Raw genomic sequence first — 8,888 nt, 5'->3', positions numbered from 1 at the left:
GGCCACCACGCCTAGCTCCCAATTTTTAATCATAATTAACTCAAATCTGATTTCTTTTTCTGTGGTCTCAGTTGTGTCTTCAGAACTTTTTTTTCTTTGCTTGACCAATATCGCTTTAAAATGGAGTCAGTAGAATTGAACGCAATCTTATAAATACAGCTGGACAAAAATGTTATCAACCATCAGTTTTTACTAACCGAGTTCAAAGTTACTCTAGCATTTTGGTAGTACATTTTTTTTTTTTTTTGTCAGTTGATCAGATATATTTCCGAAGGAAGGTTCTCTTTTATGTTTCTGCTTAGATACTGATGTAGTGTCTATGTCCCCACCCCCCAGCATTGTAATGAATTGTCATCTCCTTCCATTGGCTCTGAGCAGCTTAAACAAAAGGATTGTTCTTTTTAATCTCTTCATTATTCTTGTGTCTAATAGAATGACAGGATCCTAAGGTGATTCAATATGCACATTTGCTAAGCTGAATCAAATTATTTTGTGAAATTTAGCCGTTAAGAAACAGAGCCGTTATGCCTCTGCAGGCATTGTTTGAATGACTGTTCTGAGTTATGTTGCTTTTTGTGTCAGGCGGAGTGTATTCTAGAGGCACAACTGTTGATGCAAATACTTAGTAAGTCTTTTGAAGAACGTGTGTTTAAACTGGAGGAAAAGCCTTTGTGTGAGCAGGGTGGGAATTGGGGGGGAGGAGATACATTAAAAGTCAGGTCCCCTTGTTTCAAGGCCCAAAGGAGAGAGAGGATTAAGTGGGAAATGAATAATTCCTGCACAGTGGTCAAAATAGGCAGTCTGTGTCATAAGACAATCTAGTAGACAGTTCTCAACTTGTGGGTCGTGACTATCAGAAAAACACACATTTTTGATGGTCTTAGGAACCCCAACCATAAATTTATTTTCTTTGATACTTCATAAGTATAATTTTGCTACTGAGCAGTGTCTGGGTTGTTAAGACCATCAGAAGAAACATGTTTTCCTCCAGGCAGAGGCGGTCGTGGCCCACGTCTTTAATTTCTGACTCGGGAGGCAGAGACAGGATGATCTCTGTGAGTTCGAGGCCAGCCTACTCTGCAGAGTGAGTTCCAGGATAGTTAGGACTGTTTCACAGAGAAACCCTGTCACGAAAAGCAAAAATAACAACAACAAAAGAAATATGATTTCTGATGGTTGTGACCCACAGGTTGAGAACCACTGATAGTTGGGTTTATTTTTATTTTATTTTTTTAGGTTTCAGGAAGACGTCCATAGATCATGTAAATTTTGATTCTAGTTTTGGGGAGGGTCAGGTCAGTGTCCTTTATTGGCAGAGTAGAAGGAAAAGATTACGGATATCCCTAATGGATTTTCACTTCTTAGGTTTTGCAAAGCTCCTTCCTTCATCAAGGTTTTAATTCTCTCATCGTGGCTGAAACTGACTTTTTTTTTTTCCTGAGCAGAAAATACTTCTTTCGTGTTCTAGTGCGGACGGAACACAGTAGTAATGAACAGACAGCCCCATACTGCATTTGTAGATTGCCATTGGAAGAGCTGTAAGATCTTAGCCCAGCCACTCCAGGCAGAAAGTGTTTCACTTGATCAACTTCTTCATTCCCCTCCAGTCCTAAGCCTTTAAAACAAGACATTAAAGCGATTTTTTTTTTTTTAAAGATTTATTTATTTATTATGTATACAGAAGAGGGCGCCAGATCTCATTACAGATGGCTGTGAGCCACCATGTGGGTGCTGGGAATTGAACTCAGGACCTCTGGAAGAGCAGTCAGTGCTCTTAACCTCTGAGCCATCTCTCCAGCCCCCAAAGCGATTTTTTTACATCTCACCGCTGGATATTACTTATCCTTTGATGTTTTCTCATGAGTAAAATTTCACTCACTGCCAAGGTAGCTTTTGAACTCTTTCTGCCAGGTGTTTGCGTCTTCACAGGCTCCTGGCCCTTTAAAAAAACAAAATTAGAGCCGGGCTAGAAGGCAGGGCCCTAGGTTGGTAAAGACCGCTTATCCAGCTTCTTCCGGGAAAGGAACCTAGAGGCCAGGCGCAGAGCATGCTGGGACTTGCAGTTTAGCTACTGTCATTGTGGCTGGATCTCTCTGCGCTGGAGCGTGGGATGGACTACAGCTCCCAGAGGGCCAAGCGGCGGTGGCGCGTCCAGTGCTCCTAGCCGCGCCTGGGCGGCTAGTTCAAGTTGCCATAGCTGCGAGTCAGGGGTGAGCAGAGTCGGTTGCGCCGCAGCGTTGAGTCGGTTGCACCTTCGGGGTCGCTGGTAGCCGCGGGAGCCGGGTGGGGCCTCGGCGATGATCCGGCGTTAAGAACCTGGAGTCACCTTGGGTCTAAGGTACCTGTGCCAGCTGCTCCCTTGTCCTTTTTTTCACTTCCCCCTGCAGAGACATTTATGTCCCACTTCCCCTTGTCCCAGGGTGGAGACACCAGAGCAGCCAAGGGTAAGTGGGATGGGGTCGGGTGTGTGGGTGCAGCGTTGGCAAGTTGGGGGCGATGGCGTATTTGCACCCCTCAACAGGTGGCCCATGGTCAGGTCCTGGCCAATCTCACTCTGAACATGCGTGCGTTGTCCTGGCTTTTGAGTAGCTTGCCATGAGCTAGCCTTCTAGACGCCTTAGCTACCTGACATTTAGTTGATTGCCCCAGGGTGTAAGTTGGTGCTTCTCTGTCCTCTGGTCACTTGATTTTCCCATGCTAATTTAGGAGATGCCTGGTCCTAGCGGTTAGCAGCCCCCTTTTGGAATGAATTCGTGGAAATGCCGAAGTGAATCCCAGCTGCATCCTGTATTGCTTTAATGGACCGAGTCTGTTAGGCAAGGGTTCGGTAAAGCTAAATGTTGTAGCGTCCTGTCAGGATTATGCAAAACATTTGGCGCATTGCCTAGCACGAAGCAAATTCTCAGCACTTCTTTCTAAAACTGATTGTGTCTAACAGAAAGAAATACCAGGTGAACTATACAGGTGGTTTTTATTTTATAGTACCTGTATTAAAAGTATGAGGAAACTGCTGAGATTAATCTTAATTTATTTGTCACAGTACATAAAATATTTATATTTGGCATGTAGTAAATATCAAACTTATATGTACACACACACACACACACACACACACACACATACACACACTTTAGACAGGGTCTCACACTGTGGCCCTGGTTAGCCTGGAACTCTTTTTTTTTTTTAAATTTATTTTTAGATTTTTTTTTTAATTTACAATACTCTTCAGTTCTACATAATAGCCACAGATTCCCTTGTTCTCTCCCTTCCTGCCCCCTCCCCTTCCCCCCAGCACACCTCCCATTCCCACCTCCTCCAGATCAAGGTCTCCCCCGAGGACTGGGATCGACCTGATAGACTCAGTCCAGGCAGGTCCAGTCCCCCCCTCCCAGACTGAGCCAAGCATCCCTGCATAAGTCCCAGGTTGCATGAGTTAGCCTGGAACTCTTTATGTGGATGGACCAGACAGGTCTCCAAGTCACAGAGATGCACACCTCTGCCTGCACAGTGCTGAGATCAAACGTGTGTGGTACCACCAGAGCTGTATTTTATGTTTTTTTTTTTTTTGAAAATGGTACTGGATGTTCAGAATCTAGCATGTATTATTATCCTTTTATATTTATAGTGTGTATCAGTTTGAACTGGCCAGACTTCTAGAGTTATAGCCATATGACTGCTGTACTGGACACCACAGCAGGAAGGTGAACTTTGACAGCTGTACATTGGCATAGAGCAGTAGTTCTCAACCTGTGGGTCGCAACCCCACGGGATCGACTGGCCCTTTCACAGGGGCTGCCTGAGACCATTGGAAAACACAAATTTTACATTATGATTCATAATAGTAGCAAAATTACAGTTATGAAGTAGCAATGAAAATAATTTCACGGTTGGGGGTCACCACATCAGGAGGAACTGTATCAAAGGGTCGCAGCATTAGGAAGGTTGAGAACCACTGGCATACAGAAATTTTGTTGTGCTTAGGACTCACCATGTGATAGGGCTTGCTACTTTGTTAGAGAAGTGTGTATTAAACTATTGCTTAGCTGGCCACTCTGAACATCTCTCAGGTTCTCAGCAATTTACTTTTCCCAGAATACACTTCTTGAAGTGGCTTATTGATATACACGCACAGTGGTTTTCTTAGATGATTTCTTTTTCCTGTGGAGTTTTACAATTTTAAAAGTAGTTATGGAGTGTTGAAAACATTTCCACCCACTGCACTTTTCTTCAGCCAAAAATATAATACTTTGGTTTATTTGTTTTACCACTCACTGTGAGAACTGATCCACCATATGTAATATGTCTTCAAAGAGGTGGAGGGTGGCCTAGACTTACAAATGAGCCAGCACATTGAGAAAACCATGTTAATTTTATTACCCAGTCTAGTCTCCCAGTTGATATACTTAGTACTTTTGGCTAGACTTGAGGTACAGTTCATCTCCTAGTGTGATCTAGCAAGTCCAATGATGATGACTAAGCATGGGTAGAAAATGCCACTTATAAGGAATCTGCAGGCCGGGCATTTGGATATCATTTGGGCTTTTGGGTGACCATAGGAGTGTACTGTCTGTGTTCCGTGGTATTCTCTAATCTGTGCATAGGGAAGATGAGATAATCTTCATTAAAAAAAATGTCAAGTTCTAGTTCTGTTTACTGCCTGTTTCATTGGTTTGTAGGTGTTTTGGGGGAAGTGTAGAGGCAACCCAAAAGAGCATCTACTTGACTAGACCTTTTGCCCGGAATCTCATGAAGAAATGATAGGAGGCAGGCATCCGTGCCTAAGAAGAGCACTGAGCTCAAAGGACAGCAACACAGAGTTCTGGGAGTGTACTTTGTACGTATGCTTGCTCTTTGAGTTTAGCGTCTGAGGAAATCTTTTACATTGTTTTATATTCAAAGTGGGAAAGGGTATGCCAACAGCAAGGATTTGGGAATGGCGGTCGGGATCGGGTGGGTGGGGGGCAAGGAGCTCCCGTTTGGTATTAGTATAAAATTAAAACTGAGTGGCTGTGCATGACACATTAAAAAAATTCAAATGAACAGATAAGTGGGAGGTATGCTTTCACCTTTACCAAAAATAACAGAGCAGCTGTCTACTAGGCAGATGTTTGGGAACCCACTGTAGCCCAGGTACTGCTTGAGGTTCTCTTTCCCAGGCATTGTGTTCAATTCTTTTTCATGCTTATCCATGTTTCTCAGATCTGTGTCAGAGGCTCTTTTACTTGGAAATTCTTAAGCCCAAAGAGTGATTTTTATTTCCAGGTCTTCCAACTCCAGATTCCCAGCCCTGCCCCTGTATAAGGCCTCATGGCTGTTTGTAATTGTTCTCCAGTGGATTTGACTTACACTCAACAGTTTTGGATTGATCTCTTGAAATGTTTAAAGGATCCTACTTTTTTTTTTTTTTTTTAAACACAATGAATAGTCTATTCAAGTAAATAGTTGTAATTTGTGATTTCCATGAATTGAGTATATTCAACACATTGTCATTGATTATCAAAGATTTAGTGTTAAAGCTTAATTTTTGTAATAGATTCAAAATTCTGGATGAAAAAATTGCCTTTCCTTGTATTTTGATGTTGAAAAGGCACTGGAACACAGGGATTCTGAGGCCTTGTGATGAATTTCCACTCAAGATTTTTGAGGTACAAAATTCTTAGAGTTAAAGAATTAAGAGTTAGAAAGACAAAAGCCCAGTAGGTTAATGTATTCCAGGAATTCTCACTGGCACAAATGGACACATTTGGAACTTCTATAAATGATATTTTAGAGTGGATTCACTATTGTGCCTTTAATAATGTTAGGGGACACCTTAGACAGGTTTGAATACTCTTTAGAGTCTGGTTTCCTATGTAACAATGTATTGTTAAAAGACTTTCATATAAATAATCTTACTTATAATAAGTCTACTGTCTTATTCTCCTTTTGAGACAAGGTTTGGAGTACAGTTTAGGCTGGCCTGGAACTTAGGATCCCTGCCTCAGCTTCCTGAGTGCTTGATTTTAGGTGTGTTCCAATCTCTTGGGCCTCTGTCTTACCTGGTTTAACTGCTATCTTTGTGGCCTAGTGATTAGATGCATTTAATGTATTTCTCATCAAGGGATTTTATTGTTTCTTATAATTCTTAAATGAGATTCTCATACATACGTCCTACACATAAGTTGTGTATGCACACATGTGCACATGCACACACACCCTTTTTTTTTGAGATAATGATCATAGAAGCAGAATTTCTGAGTCAAAGCATGTATGTTTACTTTACTTGTTTTGCCAAGTTATTCTTTAGAAAAGCTATTCTTATTTTTATAGATAATACCTTTTTATATATTTACTGTTGTGTGCAAATGTTAGGACATGGTTCATGTGTATAGAAGTCAGAAGACAACTTTTGGAGTTGATTTTTCTTCTTCCATTGTGTGCTCCAGGGATCAAACTCAGGAGGTCAGACTTGCTTAGACAGTGTTTTTATCTGTTGAGCCTTTATAATTAATACTTGTACACCAAATGCCCTTGTCAGCCTTGAGGGTGAGAGCTTGGCTCATCTGTCCAAAACAGATAAACAAGGACACCATTTATTGTTTCAATTTGCAATTCTCCAGTGAGATGAACTATATTTATGCGTTTGTTAGGGACATTTGTATTCGGTGAATTGCCTGTTTATGTGTCCTTTGCGACTTTTACTACTGGAGTGTTATTATTTTCGTGTGCTTTTTAAAGATCTAATTAATCCCCCAGTTCCCATATAGTGCAAATATTCTGAGTTTTTCCTTTGCTTCTCGTGTTTTGTTATGATATTTAGGAATGACTTTAAGAGACTTAGTAAGCCTTTATTGATATTCATCTTTCTACAATTAATATAACCCTTAGCATAAAACTGTGTACTGCTAAATGACTGCAGGATTTTGGAGAAGGCAGCATTTGTGGTTACATGAATCCATTTAGCTGATGGATATTTAGAATCTGCAGTGTGCACAGGGTTTGTCATGAAGCAGGTGCTCCTGAGTGAATGAATGAGTGCTTGTGAATGAGTAAGCTCATGCATGAATGGGTGTGTGAATTAAAGCTGAGCTGGAGCTAGACTCTTTAGAATGAAGAGCAACATTGTGAAAGAAGTGGACTATGATTGTTACTTTAAAGGATGGATAGTCAATTTTATAGATTGAGGAAAAAGGAAAAGCTTGATGGTGGTCAGGTGAAGGCTTTCAAATGCTCAAAATGGGTTTGTTTATGAGGAGCTATTGGAATGTTGAAACTCTCTGGATGATGAAGTCAGGTGATGAAGAGACCATGGAATTTGGAGTTCAGAGTTTGATGGTACAGGTAATTGAAGACTATAAGTAACTGCAAATGACCATTATAAAGTTTCAAATGATTTCACAAATAACTTAGTATACTTAGGTTTTTGATCCACTTACTAGTAAGTTTTAGTATACGATACATTGATTTGAACTGCTGCCTTGCTTACCATACAGTAGACATTAGTATTAATAGTATTCGTATTAATAGTATGCGGCTCAATCAATATTGTTTTAAGGCTCCAAATAATTAATTTAGACCCTCTGTTAATGAAATTTCTCTACTTAATAATTGCTTAACTAGTACTTGCTCTGTAAAGCTCTGTAGTTTGAACTTTGTTTCTGGATTAATCAGACAGGATAATTAAAAAAAGTCTAGTTTCAAATTAATTTGATAATGGTCCAGTACATGCGGAGTGCTGGCCTTCAACTGTATCTGAATCCATTTTGTGTTTCTTTAAGAGAATATTTGAAGCTCAGTGATTTATAAAAGAAATAGATTTATGTGGTTCATAATTCTAGTTGTCACAGGGTCCTACAGCATAGTCCTATGGTCTGTTACAAGTCCCTGAACCACTAACAAAGTTTTTTTTTTTTTTTAAGAATCTACTTTTCAGGTGTGTAGTCCATGATGTTGCACAAGACCTCCCCTTTGGGGGTGCCCTTCAGTGTTCATCCCCTAGTTCACATCATATAGAGCATTGTTTATCAACCTGTGGGTCCGGTCCCTTTTGGGGGTCACATATCAGATATCCTGCATATCAGATAATTACATTATGGTTCAGAACAGTAGCAAAATTGCAGTTATGAAGTAGCAACGAAATAATTTTGTGGTTGGGGGTGTCACCACAACCTGAAGAACTGTATTAAGGGATTGCAGCATTAGGAAGGTTGAGAGCCACTGATGTAGATCTTCCAGTGCCATTAGATTGCCAATCTTAGAGATCACGCTTCCTGCACACAAACTTTTGTGGGGCTAAAACACATATACAGCACAGCAAACCATGAGTAAAACGGTCTTTGCTGAAATTTAGAGGCTTTGTGAGTAGACAGTAAATGGCCAGTTAGAACTGCCTAGGCCGGCTGGAGGCAATTATCTGTCAAGGGAGTACAGCAGAGGGCACTGGGCCTAGAGAGGGGAGGCTTTCTAAAGGATGCTTCTTCAGAACTGACCAAGAAACAGGAGTCAAGGATGGATGGTTAGGAACACGGGCCTCTGAGAAAGGGTCAGAGAGTGAAAGGAATGTTCTAGGTAGTAGGATTGGCATAGGCATAGGCATGTTGGTGAGATGAGTGCACGAATTTGAGTAATTGAGGACGAGTTCCACTGTACAAATAGTCAAACTTTATGGGGATGTTTAATAAGTGTCTTTCTTCAGGGATGCAGTCCTAAGATTTCAGAGCTGTGAGAGGAAAGATTATCTCTGTCTGGAGACAGAAGAGTTCGTGAGATTGTTCTTAGCTGTGTCCGAAGCGATGAGTAGATTGATTGAAATAATTTGGGATAGTGGGCAGGAGGATTCTTCATGGCATTAGTGAGGGCTGGGAGAAGGGTGGCTAGCTGAGGCCTTGAATTCCCGATTCACAAACCTT

The 8,888-nt window shown here is 41.0% G+C and overlaps 1 protein-coding gene across 1 annotated transcript in view; it reads left to right on the top strand.

Annotated features, from left to right (window-relative positions):
* Positions 1–2,353: 2,353 nt before the first annotated feature.
* Cep128 (centrosomal protein 128) overlaps positions 2,354–8,888 on the top strand; it is a 172,051-nt gene continuing 165,516 nt past the window's right edge. The window contains 2 exon segments of the mRNA XM_037210756.1: positions 2,354–2,444; positions 4,677–4,834. The gene's annotated coding sequence lies outside the window, so the exon portion shown is untranslated.

This window comes from Peromyscus leucopus, chromosome 14, assembly GCF_004664715.2.
Source record: "Peromyscus leucopus breed LL Stock chromosome 14, UCI_PerLeu_2.1, whole genome shotgun sequence".
Classification (NCBI taxonomy): Eukaryota; Metazoa; Chordata; class Mammalia; order Rodentia; family Cricetidae; genus Peromyscus; species Peromyscus leucopus.
Note: the sequence above shows the minus strand (reverse complement) of the source record. Positions and strands in the feature narration are given on the sequence as shown.